General features: G+C 42.8%; 1 protein-coding gene across 1 annotated transcript in view; it reads left to right on the top strand.

Annotated features, from left to right (window-relative positions):
* Positions 1–212: 212 nt before the first annotated feature.
* The window catches only part of NTN3 (netrin 3), a 215,093-nt gene continuing 197,577 nt past the window's right edge, over positions 213–17,728 (top strand). The window contains exon 1 of the mRNA XM_029577178.1: positions 213–460. The gene's annotated coding sequence lies outside the window, so the exon portion shown is untranslated. The remainder of the gene's footprint in view (positions 461–17,728) is intronic.

Genomic DNA, 17,728 nt, shown 5'->3' with positions numbered 1-17,728 from the left:
TGCATGTGATTAAATGTTTTCAAATCTGCTTTTCATTTACTCAGGGTGGGAGGGGGGAGTAGCCTTTTTCCCCCCTTCTTTTCGGTCGTGCATTTATTAAAACCTTTTTACTCTGCTTAAAGGCAGCAGCAGCAGCAGCAAGGAGCTGTTCCTCCACCAGTTTGCCTTTTTTTTTTTTTTTTCCTCCTCTCCCACCCCCCTTTCCTCTGCTTTTTCTATAATTCTTCTCTTCCAGCTCAGGATTGAGGGTGTTTTGCCGGAGCCAGCAAGGGGAGGGTGCCTGACTGAAGAGGGAAGAAGAAAGCTCTGAGGCAAGGAAGCCAGGACCCAGCTGACCGGGGAGCTGCATCCTGCGTCCAGATAACTTTTCAGAACAGGACTTGAACCTGGACCATTTGGTTTTTTGGGCTTCCGCAGTGCACGGGATCTAAGTTATTTTCTGCCTGTCTTCTCAGAACCAGTAAGTCTATCCATTTATCATTCTTTTTTCACACTTGTTTGCAAATATTTAAAAACCTGTTTAGTTTTTTTTGTTTTTTTTTTGCAAATGGACTTTTTTTTTTTCTTCTTTTTTCTGCATCAATTGAAAACAAATTTATATCCCCTTGCGTTTAATTTCCTTTCTTTTTTTTTTTAGTCCCCGTCTAATGAAGTGCCTTTGCAGATCTCCCTTTCTTTTTCCACTTGCTTTTCTTTTTTCTCTGTGCTTGCTTTCCTGTTTAATTCTTAACACGGCCCTGCCTTGGGACGCCAGACAAGGGGATGAAGCACTTTTTTTTTTTATTATTATAATAATTTCATGCAAGTTTCCATTTGGCTAGGGCCCTTTTTAATTAAAGAAGGAAGCCAGGCGCTCAGGTTTTAATCCTGCACTTTCCCATTTATTTATGGTGGATCATGTCACCCTCTAATTTATTAGAAAGCCTCGCCACCCATTACCGTACCTGCTTCATTCATTACTGAGCATTATCATTAGGGACGCTGTTTCAAAGCTGGTGTCAGCTCTTCCTATTTTGAAGTGTCCTGCAGGAGGGTGGGGAGAGAAAATTATAGAGTCCAGACCCCCCACCTCAAATTTGTTTTTTTTATACTTTGAGCAATGATTCCCAAGCTTTTTTTTTTTTTTTGGTGGGGGGAGGGCTTCCAACCCATTAAAAATCCATGAGACTACCCTAGGATTCAGCAGGAAACTACTTCATTCCAAATCATATGTTTTCATTAGTTTATTGAACAAAGTTTGAACACTGAAATGCTGGAGAACCTGAAATTTTTAGACACGGGGAAGCCAATTTTCAAAGCCATTTACCGAGACAGACCGGACTGGCTGAAAATCACCCCCTTCCCCAGCTCTGTCCAGCTAGAAAGTACCTGCTGGCTTCTGCAGTGTGAGTGCTTTCCGCGGGACTGAGGGGGAGGTGCACCTGGGGGCGGGGTAGAGAAACCGCAAGTAGATTGCATTTTAAATCTGCGCGTGTTGTGTGCGCCAGCAAAAAAAAAAAAAAGAAAAAGAAGATGAAAGCAGGTGCAAAGTCCGTGGATGCTTTGAACCCATAGGCAGAGTTTCCCTTTGAAGGTCACCTGTGGACTTTGCAGCTACCTAGGCTTTCTGAAAATTGTCCCCTGGATTTACACCAGTCACCCTTGGCAATCTACTCCAGGTTTCAAGAAAAGCAACAAACGACTGTAACTGTACGGGTCTTGGCTTTGAGATCTCTTGCATGTCTGGAGAGTGTACAGCTTCAGGACAGTTGATTTCCTGAATGCCCTCAGCCCAGTCCCTTCCACAGATAACCTGCAATCCAAGTCACTGTTATTCTCCAATCTCCATGCCCAGTGGGCAGTAATGTGACAGGGCTGGGACCAGAACTGAGGAAATGCTGACCTGGATTCCCTTGCAATACTGTAAGTTCCTGACCACCTGCCCCCCATGCTTTTCTGGTTCTGAATGAATTCACAATCCAGTGGATCCGGCGTTCTGGCGCTGTGTGCCTAGCCCTCCCCAAAACCTTTACTGGTGACGAGTGACGATTGTTTCGGGAGAAACGAGGAGACACAAACTCCTACGAAAAATCCTTGTGACCTATTCTCTCTCTTTCTAGCTTCTTTTCTGTCCCTGTTTCTTCTACCTCTAGTGAATGAAACCAGTATTCCTCCGTGCACAGTAATGCATGGAGGAATAGCTTTGCTGGGAGCCTCAGATGAGGTGCCTGTGAGTGTATGTGCACCATATAAAGCAGAAGAGGAGCACCACGCTAGCCAACAAAACAAAACGAAAGTCAACACCGAGTCTGGACAGACATGATACCATTATCAGGCGTAACACATTTATAGATTTTAAACTTTCAAGACTACGCGGGCATTGCTTGGAAAAGAACTTTAGTCACCCTGATAACTTGCATCTTTAAACATTTGTTAGCCTTATTAATAAATAATCTCTAGCCAACTACTTTGCTGGTTTACTGAAACTCACTTTCTGTCTTTTAATGAGTAATAGGTTATTTAGAGGGGATCGTTTCATGAGCACAGAATACCAGCTTACTATTATGTAAATTGAAGAAAGTGCGCCTAACTGCAAAAGTACACATGCACTTTTAAGCACACTCAAATAAAATTGATTTTCAAACACAAGGTACCTTCCTAAATTGTGTTTGACTTTTGGGTTGCTATGCAGCTAAATGTATACCCATTTCAGAATAACGGTGACATCTACATGCTGGCTGCACCTAAAGATAGATATCACACTCCTGAAATGACTCTGGTTTGTGTGGCCACACTTATGTTCATAGTGAACCATGAAATAATTATTTTTAACACTTACACTTAAAATACACTTTTATATAGTTTCATACATCACACACAAACACGTGTATATCTCTACATATGATGTATACATAATAAACAATAACAGATTAATATTACTCTGAAATACTTTTAACTTTCTGCTGCCTCCTGTAATAAGATTTGTGAGCCTCCCTACCTAAGTGAATATTATTAATAATATAACTGTCCTTTCATTCAATGCTGTATATTAGGGATGTGCAGAGCAAAATTTTATGTTCATATTTTTTATGTCCGAAAGGGGGTCCCACTTGCGGCCAATATGGACATAAAAAAAATCCAATGAGTTGGGTATATGTACATATGTGCAAAAAAAAAATTTAAACCCCCTCACCCTCCTTAATCCCCCCCCCAGACTTACCACAACTCCCTGGTGATCGAGCGAGGAGTGAGGACGTCATTTCTGCAATCCTTGGCGAGAAGCATGTGACGTCGGTGGCACGTCGAGTGACGCGGCGTCACGTGATTCCCGGCTCGTTCGCGCCGGACGGCTCGTTCGGCCCAAAAAGAACTTTTGGCCAGCTTGGGGGGGCCTCCTGACCCCCCCAAGCTGGCCAAAAGTTCTTTTTGGGCCGAACGAGCCGTCCGGCGCGAACTCGCCGGGAATCACGTGGCGCCGCGTCACTCAGACGCGACGTCACGTGATTCCCGGCAAGTTCGCGCCGGACGGCTCGTTCGGCCCAAAAAGAACTTTTGGCCAGCTTGGGGGGGCCTCCTGACCCCCTCAAGCTGGCCAAAAGTTCTTTTTGGGCCGAACGAGCCGTCCGGCGCGAACGAGCCGGGAATCACGTGACGCCGGCGTCACTCGACGTGCCGCCGACGTCACATGCTTCTCGCCAAGGATTGCAGAAATGGCGTCCTCACTCCTCGCTCCATCACCAGGGAGTTGTGGTAAGTCGGGGGGGGGATTAAGGAGGGTGAGGGGGTTTATATTTTTATTTTGGCTCAACAATCGCGATTTCCCACATATCGAACATATCTATGTTCGATATGTGGGAAATCCGATCGTTTATGTCGAATCAATTTTTTAAGTAAAAAAAAAATATGAGTTGCGTTTTACTAATGCGGTCAATCCGAATGCACACCCCTACTGTATATTGCACTTAGCAAAACTGTAAGCAATGACTGTAATCTATCTAATTATGTGAGTGATGCAGTGAAGGAGCCTGAAGTATCAGAGCGCAGAGGTCTTGTAGCACAGTGTCCGTGCCTGGTGGGACAAAGTTTCATAGATTTTCAGACATCGGGTTCTGTATTCTTCCAGTAGTAAGCAGGGCTGGCACTAGCCCTGGTGACACCCTGTGGGCCAGCAGGGCTTCCCCCAGAGATGCAAAGAGCATGTTTCAGGGGGACCATTCTGAAGATCTGAAGAGCATGGGGGGGAAGGTGGGGGGGAGAGAGCGTGGGCCCAGAGCAGGGGTGGCCAATTGCAGTCTTTAAAAGCCACCAACAGGTCTGGTTTTCAGGACATGCACTGCTTCCATTGTATGCAGATCTATCTCATGCATATTTTTGTAGCTCTTGAGGACTGGCAGTTTGGCTGTCCCTGCTCCAGAGCCTTGCCGCAAGGCCTCTTTGAAGGGTGGTGCCATGACAGTACACCAGTCGAGCAGCCCTGATAGTAAGCATTCTGTCTGGATACCGTGTGCCATGATTTTGGAAAGGTTTGGTAGGTCTGTACCCTTCTGATTTTTCACTATCTGCAGTTTAGTAGTGAGCACCTGGCCTTCCACCTTCTCTATCCTCTGAAGGGAAAAGTGACTAGTCTATCTGATTTTAAACCAGACAGTGTCTTTCCTGCCAAATTAAATGGGAAGAAAAGTCAACAGTTTATTGACCTTTACCATAAGCTGCTTCACATACCCAACTCCTCCCCCACCCCCCACAATTTGAATCTGCTTGTATAGATGAGTGTTTGAACTGATTTTGGGGGAAAACAAGTAAAACCTGAAAATGAAATGGGCTTTCTTGCGGCCCAGTCCCAGGAAAAGCTCATATGGTGGTACGTGCCCTGCCTCCCAGGACCCTAGCCCCAAACAGGGGTGCTTCGGATATCCCAGCTTAGGTGTGAATCCAGGGCAGCCCTGTGCAGCATGCTCTCTGATGGAGAGCATCGTTTCATAATCTCCCTTCTTCTTTCCATGGACCCCTAAGAGAGCGATCAATCACTCACCAGCCAAGGTTACTGGAGAGCTTTGAGGTTTCACCTTCTGTTCTGCCCTCTAATTACAGAGGCAAAAACAACATAATTCACAGCTGTAGCACAGAAGAGTGAGGCGGGAGAGATGTAAAGTCCACATGCCAGTTTGGCTGGTGCAGCTGGTCCCTTCTCCTCGGGTTTCAGTAGCCGATTGGGAGTCTGCTCTCCCCAGGAGGTGTTTATGGTCCATGGGTCCTGTTGATTGTTAAAGTAAGGGTGGGTTTGTTGTCAGCCCTGAATGAGTGGAGAGGGGCAGAAGATATGACAACACAGGTTTATTCAGGAGTTGAAGACCAGCACGTGCTCCTTAGACCGACACACACAACTCCTGAAGCTAGAATGCGTTTGCCTGTCTCCTAGTGAATGGCGCCAACATTTACTTAAAATCACTCTTGCTTTTCTCTGAATCGACGAAGATCACTAAAGTATTGTAAATTGTACGTCAACTTCTCTTAATTATTTCAAGAAATCATAAAGGAGGTACCGAAACCCACTATGCAATATTTATACAAGTGACCTTCAAAACATCCCGCGGTCTTTTTGGGCATCTCTGCTCTTTGTTAAGCCGCTGCTGGGATCATCTTTAATCATAGGTCATGAATTCACTTGTATTCAAGTCAATTTTTGTTTTTGCCGATTTATTTTCACATTTTTCATTTAAATAAAATAATTTTGCATTCCATTTTTAGAGTAAATAATTCAAAAGTACTTCCCTTCCAGGGATAGCGGAGCACAATTCATGGAGGGTTCTATCCTTCCGATGATGACAGAGTACAGTTCGACGTGTCCACGTTTCGCGTCCAAAGCTGCCTCAGGAACTCCTCGGACTGTTTGTCACTTCGGTTACACTTTAATTTATACTCGCGAACGTATGCATTGCGTCGTCGCGGTTCCTGAGGCAGCTTTACTTTACTTACTTACCACTCTGAATATGTAACAGGGGGCGTTGTATGCACAGGGCAACCGATTTTATGCTGAGGCAGGTGCAGGAAGGGGGGCCTTCCTATTCAGGTTATGGGTCGGCTCTCTTGCATATTTAAATCACCTTCTCTCTTCCCCCTTCTAGTTCACAGCTCCCTCCTTTGCTTCTTTTCCATTTCTCTCTCCCTTCCTCTTTAGTTTTCTAGCTTTTCACGACAATTTATTGGTCTTACATCCTTGCTTTATTTTTAAACTTAGTGAACTTTTCCCCTTTCACTGTTTCTCTCCCTTACCTCATATGTAGGTTCACTACAATAATCTTAAGAGTATTTTTTTTTATGGTTTATCTTCACCTATCCCACCTATTTTCTTTTTTTTTACAGGGTAAGAATTAAGACAGATACTACTTTCATATTGTACCAACTAGTTGTTTTTTTTTTTTAATTATTTGAATTTGCATGACACTTTTAAACAAAATCTGCCATTCATGTCTAGTGCACAGATGGGTCATTAGCCAGTAATGGATGAAAAGGGCTGATCTTAAAATGCAGTTGTGCAAGCGTTAGAAGAAAGACTCAGCTTGGTTTGTGTCAGTGTAACTTAGGGGAGGGACTCTCTGTCCATGCAAATGTCATGTGAGAAGAGAGATGGTACTGTTCCCTTGCAATCTGTGCTAGTGTTAGGAAGAGAGGGGAGACTCCCCAGTCAGTGTTAATATCAGGAAAGGACAGGACTCTCTTATGGGCCGATGCAATAAAATTGAGAATATTGATATTAAGCGCCCTTTTTCCTAATGTGCACCCATCCCCCTCTCCTGGGCACGTGATGAAATATGTGAATGAAGTGCCACGCTAAAAAGGACACACTACGGATCAATTGTACTTCCCTAGCGCGTCCTTTGCATCAGGCACCCTGGAGATGTGGCTTTGCAGGTTAAGAAAACGGACTCTCAATTTATGAGGGTCCGTTTTCTTAACCCACGCACAGTCGCTGCTTAGGAAAAAAGATGCTGGTAAATGGAGCATCCTTTTTTCTAACTTGACCCCTATGAAGATTTTTTTTTTTCATGATGCTGCTTTTCTGTGGTTCCTCCTATTTAAGTATCATGACAATTAAGTCGGAGAACCACAGAAAAGCAGTATTTTTTGCTTTTTTTAACCAAGGCTTGGGGGCGCATCAATTCTTAATTCCAGCTCTGGTGGTGGCATTAATTTTTGCATGTGAAAACATGCACGTTGGGAGCACGGTGATTTTGTGCATCAGGAGTAATAGCTAATAGCCTCATCTACATGGCATTTTCACGTGATGAGCACTATTAGCTACGCGCTGGTTTGGACGCGCTAATCCCATTATTGCATTGGGAGTTATTCTAGCGCGTCCAACCGCACACCAAGCTGTGCCCTAGGCTGAGCGCACTATATTGCATCAGTCCCCTAATGTTTGCCCATGTCAGGCAAGTAGAGGATCTGTGCCATAGCCCCGTGGTCTGCAGCAGGTATTGCAGGTGGGCATTTGTAGGAGGGGTACTAGGTTGTTGAAAAACATCTATAGTCACTTTGAGGTCCGTTTTCAAAGAACCACTGAGTGGGTAAGAGAACCAGCTAAATTTAGCCAGTTATCTTTAGACATATTTTCAGCCAGACATAGCTGGTGAGGTTTTCAGTAGGGATGTGCATTCGTTTTACTCAAATAGGTAAAAGGGAAGAAGGAGGCCACTTTTGGTTCGTTCCCAAAAATACCTGAACGTTTTTGGGATATTTTTGGTTCGTAAAAAAAAAAAAAATAGAAAAAAACAACACCCCCTTCCAAAAAAAAAACGGAATAGATCTCTCTAAGGTTTTCCAAACACCCCCTCCCCCATTCTGCTCCCTAGAAAGTTCGAAGGCTTGGCCGAGGCCTTGGCATTGGCATCAAGCCTTGGCCAGGGAACAGACCTCCATTCATTCTCTTCCATATGACGTAATCTTCCAATAACGCCCTCCTAAGCGGAGGGTGCAAGTTTGATCTATGGCCACTAGAATGTATGTCTATATATATCAAAAGGGTGCCCTTAGATCAGGAAGAAAGCACCAGAGGGCATCATTTGAAGAGGGTGTCTGAAGGCTTGGGCCTAGACTGAGGCTGAGGTCCCTGGCAAAAGGGTCTGGCCTCCAGAAGAGGACAGCTGGAGGACTAGGCTAAGGCCCTGGCTACAGAATCTGCTGTTGGCCAACACCTATGCCTATGCCTAGGCCAAGGCTGAGGACCTGGCAACCAGGACTTAGTTTGTGTGCCAGGCTCCAGCAATGGGACCCTGACCTGTGGACCAGGCTACAACTTCAGATCTGGGCAAAGGCCTAGGTGAAGCGAAAAGTCCCAGCCTCTATGCCTGGCATCTGGCTGGGCCAAGGCCTCAGTCTTGGCGAAGGGACTCGGCCTCTATACTGGGCCCCAGTGTTGAGCCTAGACCCCAGCACCAAGTGTAGGCCTTCATGATGGGACTAGGCTTTGGGTTGAGGGCTGGCCCTAGGCCTAGGCTTTGGGCTGGCTACATTGATAAGACACCTCACCCCACGAACAGGATAAGTGGGGGTCAGAGAGGTTTTGGACCCTGGCAGTTTTTTTGAGGGGAGGGTGGTGGCCCGAACTGAGATTTCTCTTTAAAACAAAAGTAAAACAAATGAAATCTAGTTTTTCTATTGCCTCATTTTGAAAATGTTATAAAATGATTTAGAAAATGTTTCATTACCTGTTTCATTTCAAACATACATATTTCTATGATTCACTACTCAGGCGAACTTATTTGGCTTTGGGAATAACATTGAGCCTCAAACAGGGGAAATTTGGATGACACGGTTTGTTCTAACAATTCTTTGGATTAATTACTAGTGATTCCTATCTATTAATATATATCTGGCTTGCTGCTATACTGCATAATGTTGAACGTTAAAGAGCTTTCTAAAATTCTCTTGCTTCCCTATGAACAGGATGACTGAATTCCATGAAACCCGATGATAAACCAGGTTAAAATAAAAGGATTTAAAAAATGTTTTCCACTGCTTTTATCCCAGACCTCATCTAATTTACTGCTTGGAAGTAATCCCTGTGCTGCCACTAACGATCTATGTATCCTTCAACCAGGTCACCTTTGGACCTCAGCTCTAATTAGATAATAATAATACAATTATTTCTTCTGCCAAGCCATCACCCCAGAAGTGACTTCATATATGTTTAAGATGTGCTTATACTACTCCACCTTATTGAAATGTAGTATGGTTCATTCCTAAACTATTACCATTACCCTGTTAGCTTATTCCCCTACAAAACTAATACCCTACTAAATCCATAGCAGTATGGATTTCTATAACCCTTATTATGCATTTTACAGTTGCACACTTCAGGAACCTGAATGTAATTCACTTTGAAGTATCTGAAAGGTGGAATGCAAATCAAATAAATAAAAAAAATCTGGTTATCAGTTTTGGTGCTAAACAGACTGCCCAAAGCAAGAGAGAAGTATTTTAAAATAGGGCATAGTGTGGAGAAATATACAGTAGACTATGCAACAAGATGCTTAAAGAGGCTTTGAATGAAATTCTGACCCCCAAATTTTAAGGGCGGCCCAAGATATTTTTTTCCAACCAAATAAGTAATGAAATAAATGAAAGGTAATAAGCCGATTTGGAGATGAAGGGGGTAGTCTGGTAAAAAAACCAAAATGCTGGTAAAGATGATCTGCTACACAGATATTTTATGTTAGTTAACAAAAGCAAGGTCTTCAAAGGAGAAAGTGTAATACCTGTGACTCTCCAGAGATAGATTAGATGACCTGAAACATCAGTACCTAATAAAAATGACAGGAGTTGGGTGGCACCTTATAGACAAAGTGGACTCTGTCCTCGAAAGCACATGCCTCAATAAACTGGTTGTCGTTTTTGCTTCACCAGACTTAACACTGCTATCCCTCTGAAGATTTTTCACCACAGTATCTAATAAGAAGGCTAAGAGCTATCTCTCAGAAATAAATCTAAACAACGCTTCAGAGCTTGATGAATTGTGCCCAGGACTATTTAGAGAACTTAGGGTTTGATTCATCCAAGATCTTTTTGGCATCTTGAGGGAGGGGGGAGGCAAAAACCTGAATACCAGCTTTCATAAAATCAGATGTTTAGGACATATTTGTCAAAAAAAAGAAAGATTACACATCAACTGAAAAAAGTGTTTCATATATGTGATCTGACTTCCTACTTATTAAAAATGGATTTATAATGTATATATGTATGTGACTGAACTAGTAATTCTCTTGTTTTATGATAACTAAGGCAGCCTACAAAGATACCATGCACCGCTACAGGAACATGATCCTCCGAACAAAGAGAGACTTCTTTGCCCAAAAAATTCACCACTTTATCTTCGATTCTAAAGCCCTGTTTTCATATGTCTCATCGCTCACAAAAACCTCACCTCCATCTATTCCCGATGACCAAGCCTTAGCCAAAGCCTCAGAACTAGCCACATACTTTGACAAAAAAATCAACAACTTAGTAGCGCCTCTCATCTCCAACAACAACCAACCGCTTCTCCCCTACAACCCCACAACTCAGCAAAAATCCAGACTCGATAATTTCGAGCCCACGTTCTCTTTGGAGATAGAAATCTTGCTCAAGAGGTTCAAGCCCTCCTCTCATTCTTCAGATCCAATACCATCAAATCTTCTCATCTCCATCCCAAAAACCATTGCTAAGCCCATCTCGGAAATCATAAACTGTTCCCTTGCACAAGGACTAGTACCAGACGCCCTCAAGCTCGCAATTCTCAAACCGCTGCTAAAAAAAACCCGAACCTGTCACCAGATGATCCCGCCAACTTCCGTCCTATAGCTAACTTTACCGTTCATTGCCAAGCCATTGGAAAAAATCATCAACAAGCAACTCTCGGAATATCTGGACTCCCACAAGATACTAGCCCCAGCTCAGTTTGGTTTCTGCAAAGCACTAAACACAGAATCTCTGTTAATTACACACTCAGACTCCATCTTGCTCAGCCTAGAAAAAAAACAACATACCTTCTCGTGCTTTTAGACTTATCCGCAGCTTTCGACACAGTGAACCACTCAATACTATTAGATCGTCTCATGGACATTGGTATTACAGGCATAGCTCTCAAATGGTTCAAGTCTTTCCTTAGTAATAGATGCTTTAAGGTCAAAATCAACAACAAAGAATCCCACCCCGTCAGTTCCTCACTGGGAGTCCCACAAGGCTCATCTCTCTCTCCTACCCTCTTCAACATTTACCTCCTTCCACTTTGCCAACTTCTCACAAATCTTAATCTAACCCACTACATCTATGCGGATGATGTGCAGGTCCTCATCCCTATCAAAGATTCCCTTGACAAAACACTCAGCTTCTGGAACAAGTGCCTACAATCTATCAACCACCTCCTCACAAGCATCAACCTAGTCCTGAACACCAACAAGACTGAGATCCTTATCTCCCAAGATGACAATAATGGACCAACCAATACACCAATCACTTCACAATTAAATATCTCCTCACACATGAGAGACCTTGGTGTTTTGCTCGACAGTCAGTTCAACCTTAAAAAATTTGTCAATACAACCACAAAAGACTGTCCCCTGTGTGCAGAACGTTTTTTCCTAGTTGGAAGTTGTGGTTCTCTACAATCACCCGGTATCCCCAGTATGCCTGTACTCTAAATGAGAGAAAAGAGATAGCGCTTTGTCATAGTCTTAAGACTGGTCTAACCTTTGGTGTCTTTTTTTCTGATGGCTTCTCCATTCCCATTTCCCTAATACTAGGGGACAGTTGTGTGTGTGGTGCACCTTCTAGATGTATGGCACAGTATTCTAGGAGAAGTGGAGTGAAAAGTTTAAGGGTAATAAAAAGCAGGGGATTGATCCTCCTTGATACGCATCATTGCAATGCTGATAAGGCAGCAGACAATTAAAAGTGCACAAATGAGACCAGATTTTACCAACATTAGCAGAGGTGGAAAATATTTTAAAAACTTGGGTACTAGCCAAAAGATTTTGGGAGTCAAAGAAGTAATTTTTTTCTTTTTAGGTGTTCTTTATTTAACCCCACTCCAGGGCACATAAAATGCTAAGAGGATCTGACACACATGGACTAAGAGTCAGGCTCTCTAATTTATTTGGTGGGTTCAGCAAATGGGGTGCAGTGGATCCAGTTAGAAGCAGTAGGATAAGTGATGCCTTTTATCTGGTCAGCTGGTCCTCTGATACACTCCCCTCCATATTCTCTGGTTGGGGAGAAAAGGCAATTTTCCTGCTGCCTTTTCCTTTCAAGCAGAAAATGGGAAAGAGGGCTGCAATTTCGAGATTATACTGGATTCTTGTATTGCTTTACAGGAATAAGTAAGACAAGTGGTAAGAGCTTCTTTCTTTCAATTGAAAATGGTTAGACCACTGTAAAACTATATTGATAAGAACAGTTTGCAAAATGTAGTGCAAGAATTGGTATCAAGAAAAATGGATTATTCTAATTCTCTATACCTTGGTTCCGAAAGAGGTGGCTGAGATCATTGGACTTCGTGCAAGGTGTAAGGACCATATTAGTCTTTATCTATTCTGCAACAGTTACATTGGCTCCTTGTTCAGAAACAAATTAATTGTAAGGTGTTGACATTAACTCATAAAGTGTTGGATGGTGATATTCCAAACAGTCTTAATCATTTATTAGTCCCTTACACTGTATCACGAAATTTGCGATCTGCCAGTCACAATTTACTTTCGGTTCCACATTTTAATAATTATTAATTACAAATGATCAGAAACAAGCTTTTTTCTTTTACAGTTTCAGGATTGTGGAACTCACTGTCTGATGACTTAAGGCAGGGGGAAGAGATTATTTGACATTTAGAAACTGAAAATACTTTGTTTCAAGCAAGCTTATGGATAGTTATTAGTTTTTTTCTATTCTGTTCTTATTTGTTGTTTTATGTTTTAATGTGGCTGGTTCTAAAATTAGGAAATCACATTTTGTAAGCCGCATTGGACAAGGTGTCCTTGGAAAGTGTGGAATATAAATTGCTCGAATAAATAAATGATCCCTTTCCCTTTGCATGATCTTTAAGTGCTGGCCACCCGTGAGATCTCGCAAAATGCTCTTCACTCCGTGTCCAATCAAACGCATAACTTTTATTTTCTGGGATGTCCAGCCAGCAACTATGTACCTTACTCACAGAGGGGTATACTGAATAATTCAGAGCTCATGGGATACAATACCTCCTTTCCTTTATTCCACCACCACTCTCTCTATTAAATGGAATGTAGAGGGTACTTCTCTTAATACTCAGTTATCAGGGGTTTTCCCAAAATACCAGCTCTCCTCCGCACCCAAGGATAGGTGAATCACACTCTCCCAGATTCCTCTTCCTTGCAAATACTGGATGCTAAATGTGGGACATGAGATTCACATCTGTAACTCCTGGGGCAACTCATTCCATTCCTCCACTTTTTCCTCAGATCTCCTTTAACACTCTCACCTTGCCTTACTTCCAATCATCCTGCAATGTGTAGGTTTCCCCCAGTCTCCTCCACGCTCAGGCCTCCTTGGGGCACTCCTCATTTTGGAATGACCCGATCCTCTTAGCTCCTGGCCACTTCCTCAGCAGGAGGAATCGCCTCTTCTACAACATCCTCATCCACAGGCCTCTTTCCTAACCTCCATCCTGTGGCTTTTCCTCGGGAGGAGGGAAACCCCTTTTCTGGCCCCTGAAGGGCCTCCCTACTAGGAGGATCCTTGGGCCCACCAGCCCATGGGCAGGCTTTCTACATCATGAAAGTCCCCCTCTTCCTTACTCCATACTCAGGACATTCCTGCCAAACTAACCCTGGTTTTATGCCCTCCTAGATCACTCCCCCACCAATCAGAATCCTTAATAATATGCAGGTTAAAACATTCCAATAACCACAATACAATCCACGCTCAGTTCTCTGCTCGATGTAATCCAGTGGCCATTCAGCAGTACTGCAGGCCTAATCAACATTTCTCCTCATAGAAGTTCAGGTGAAGGACATTCCAGGATCTCCCCACCCAAAATGCCTTGAAATATTAACTTGTGAATGGGGACACAGCTGGTGATCTTGCATTGTTTACGAAAAGGACGTCTTATTTGCAGGTCATGTCCGTCCATCTGCAACCTAGCATCAACACGAAAGAGGGCGGTACCGGGTTAATAAAAAATGCCGTTGGAATCTGGTGTGTCCCACCATTGGGAGTATACATTGCCTGCTTGTTTATCTTTCTTTTCTTTTATTTTTTCTAGCTAATTTGTTGGGGGGGGGGTGTCTATTTTTTAATTTGGGGAGGTTGCTTCTTTTCCTTTTATTTTTTATTTTTTGCTTTATTTTGATCTTCTCTTCTTCCAGGTACGCATCTTCTCCCCCCTCCCCCTACACTTTTCTCACAAGCTTCTTCCCCTCCCTTCAGGCACTCGCCTGCACACTCCATCTCTCTCCTCCCTCCCTCCCTTTCCCCCTCTTGGTTCAGCAGTAGCGTACCCCGCGGCAGAAGCTGCTGTGATTCTTCCCAGCCTGGGCCCAGCCAACAACAGCTGCCGGGACGTTCCTGGGGCCCCATTGGCAACAGCCACCAGATTTACTTGGGTGTGCTGCCTGTGCCTCTTCCATCAGGCCCTGAACTGTAGGCTCCTGGTGACCTGGTACTTGGGTTTTTATCAGCCTGAACCTTAATTTTTATTTTGCATGTATATGACTCTTCCCTAGTTCCTAGCATGTCTTTCTACTTATGACAGGCTTTATTTCACCTGGCATAATAGATTTCTTTTAATCTTGTAATTGTTCTTTTTCCCCCCCTCCATTACATTCTCTGTAATTGTGGCATGCAGGCAATTCTGAGCACACTTAAATGAGCCAGTGGGAAAATACTTTTGACTTCTTGCCCTTAGTTCAAATTGGCATCATGGGGAGGAGGAGCATGCTCAGGGTGGTTTCTCTACTCAGTTCCAGATATTGGTGACCTCGGCAGACCAACTCCATTTATCTGACAAGGGGATAAGGAGGATCAAGCAATTTGCAACAAAACTGATAATGTGCTACCTGACACTGAGCACAGGCTGGCCTAGAACCCACCATCAAGGGCGTTTCTCTGGTTTCCTTCAGATCTGTAAGGTCTTTGAGACACATTTCTTTAGCATAAGGTGTGACTATTTTTATTTCTGGAAGTCAGCGAATAACGTTTGCCTGGAAATGTTTCTATGTCTCAAATTTGGGTGGTTGAAGCCCTTAGAGGCGATATAAAAACTGTATAAGTTTCAGGCATTCTTTGCAGAGAGGGGGTTATATCAGTCAATCAGCTGATGACGACTGTGATGCCTGTGTTTAAAAAGGGCAAAATAACTGAACTGAGTCATTGGTGGCCTGAGGTCTGCAACAGGAAAGAAATCTGGAGTCACTAAAAGAGGGGGAGATAACGGTAAGTATCTCACAGAAGCGGGAATAATAGCAGGGATTCATCAAGGAATCAGGCAAACCATTCTTGCCAAACAAACTTAATAAGCTTTTTTTTTTTTTTTTTTTTAGAAAGTTAGAAAGAACATAGACAATGGACGTATTGTTGATATTATATACTGGGATTTTGTCAAAGCATTTAATATTGTGCCTCACAGGCACATAGGAACTTGTAATAAAAAGTTAGGAACACAGGAATGTGTGAGAAAGTATGCAAGTGGATTGCAAATTGGTTAGACGGACATACACAATGAGTGATTATAATGGAGACATGCTTTGTTGGACAACTATAGCAAGTGGAGTGCAATTTGTAATGCTTACGGATGACGAATTCAGATTGAAAATAATCTTGCTGTGTTTTCAGATGATAGAAAAATATGTAGTAGGTGTAATGGTGATGAGAATGGGGAAACAATTGCAGGTTGACTTGGATGAGTAAGAATCTGACAAATGAGCTTTTAATATAGATTAATGTACACTGATGCACTGGTAACATGCTTCATATAAACTGGATTGTAAGAAAATTAGTCACAGCAATACTGAAAAGGATCTAGGTCTCACTGGGGGAGCTAGAGCAGCTTTTATACTGGGAGTGTAGAAAACTGTTCTTGACCCATTATAAAATGGAAACCTGTATCCTCAGGCTGTTGTAACACCCCCAGCACTCCTTATTCTGGGTCACATTGTAGACAGATACTCAGCTATGAATGTTAAAAGCGATGTCAGGTTGCAGCAAGTAAGATAGGGAGAGGCCGATATTTAGTGCTACTTAGCTGGATAAATAGATGCTTAATCGACCAAGTGGCCACCACTGCTTATCCGGCTATATTCAGTGGACACCACTTAGCTGGATAAGTGTTTTTTCTGGCTAAGTAGACAGCCAGATATCTTGAGGGCGAACAATGGATTGATTGGGGTGGGGTTACTTATCTGGTTACCTTAAGCAGATAAATGCTGCTATTCAGACTTCTCCAGATATGTTAACTGAATAAGTTAGATATGCTCTATAGCAGGTCTACGTTAGCTGGGTATAACTTATCCGGCTGATTAGAATTTATATTCAGCAGTATAGCTGTGCCATTGAACATCCCTTGTAAGTTAGCCGGAAAGTTATATCTGGCTAACTTAAATAGCTGGTAATCTTTGCATATTGAGCCCCAAGTATACAAGGTTGCATTAAAAAAAAAAAAAAGAATTATCTGACAGGGTTGGGCCGGGTATTCTAGAACTGTAAAAGTGAAAACACACCTAGAGTACGATGCACAGTTTTAGATGCTCTGTCATGATCCTGACATATTAGAGCTGGACAAAATACAGTAAAGAGCAGGAGCAGCTCAGTTAATAGGAACATTTACCATATGAGGAAAAACTAAGTCTAGAGCAGCTAGTAATGTTTACCTTGAAGAGGAGGAGACTAAGAAGGGATATGATTAATATGTATAAATATTTAAAAGGAAGAAAAAAGACCAAAAATGTGGGATTACGGGATAGATTGTTAGCAATATATTATAAACAAATGAGTCCCCAGACAAAACAGCAACCAGAAACCTTGAACCAAGCCAAGTTCTCATGGAGTGTGTGCTGCCATATACATTTTTATTTGTACAGTGTATGGTAACAAGGTTTTTCTGACCTTACCACCTTTGGATAAATCAGGTAATATCTTCTACATATAAATTGCTATTCAATCCATATATTTGGCAACCTGGAAAAAACAAGAAGACGTACATTGAAATGATAAAATAGAATTGCAATTTGATTTTAAGGAAAGTTTCATTTACTCTTAAAGTGACCACCAGGTTGTAGCACCTGCTGCTGCCCAGCGAGAGTGTGCATGTAACATTATTAGAAACATTTACAGGAAAACAGCATCATCTGAAGAGCATAGGAGGGTATTAAAGAATTTGGCGGTATAACGCATCTTTGGGTAGGACCAGTTGCATCGCCTCCTACTCGAATGTCTAGCCTTTCAGAATGCTCAATCTAATGTCTATAAATCTTTTGTCAGTCTAAAAACCTAGGGGGTAAATTTTAAAAGCCATCTTCAGAGTTAGGGGCTAGATCAAACCCACCGAAAACTGAACAGGGCTGAATAGCTAAATTTAGGTGCTCTAAATGTGGGTGAACCCCAAGGGTAGGGTTTGGTCAGGGAAAGAAAGTTAGGTGCCCGCTGATTTTCAGTGCTAGTAGGCACCTAACTTATGTAGCCAAACCAGTGCCCAGGGATAGGTGGCTTGAGTCAAACCAGCTAGGATTGTGTCTGGAGCCAGCAATCT

This window comes from Rhinatrema bivittatum, chromosome 14 (genome assembly GCF_901001135.1).
Source record: "Rhinatrema bivittatum chromosome 14, aRhiBiv1.1, whole genome shotgun sequence".
NCBI classification, from domain to species: Eukaryota; Metazoa; Chordata; class Amphibia; order Gymnophiona; family Rhinatrematidae; genus Rhinatrema; species Rhinatrema bivittatum.
The sequence above is the reverse complement of the archived record's forward strand: the minus strand, read 5'-3'. Positions and strand labels throughout refer to the sequence as shown.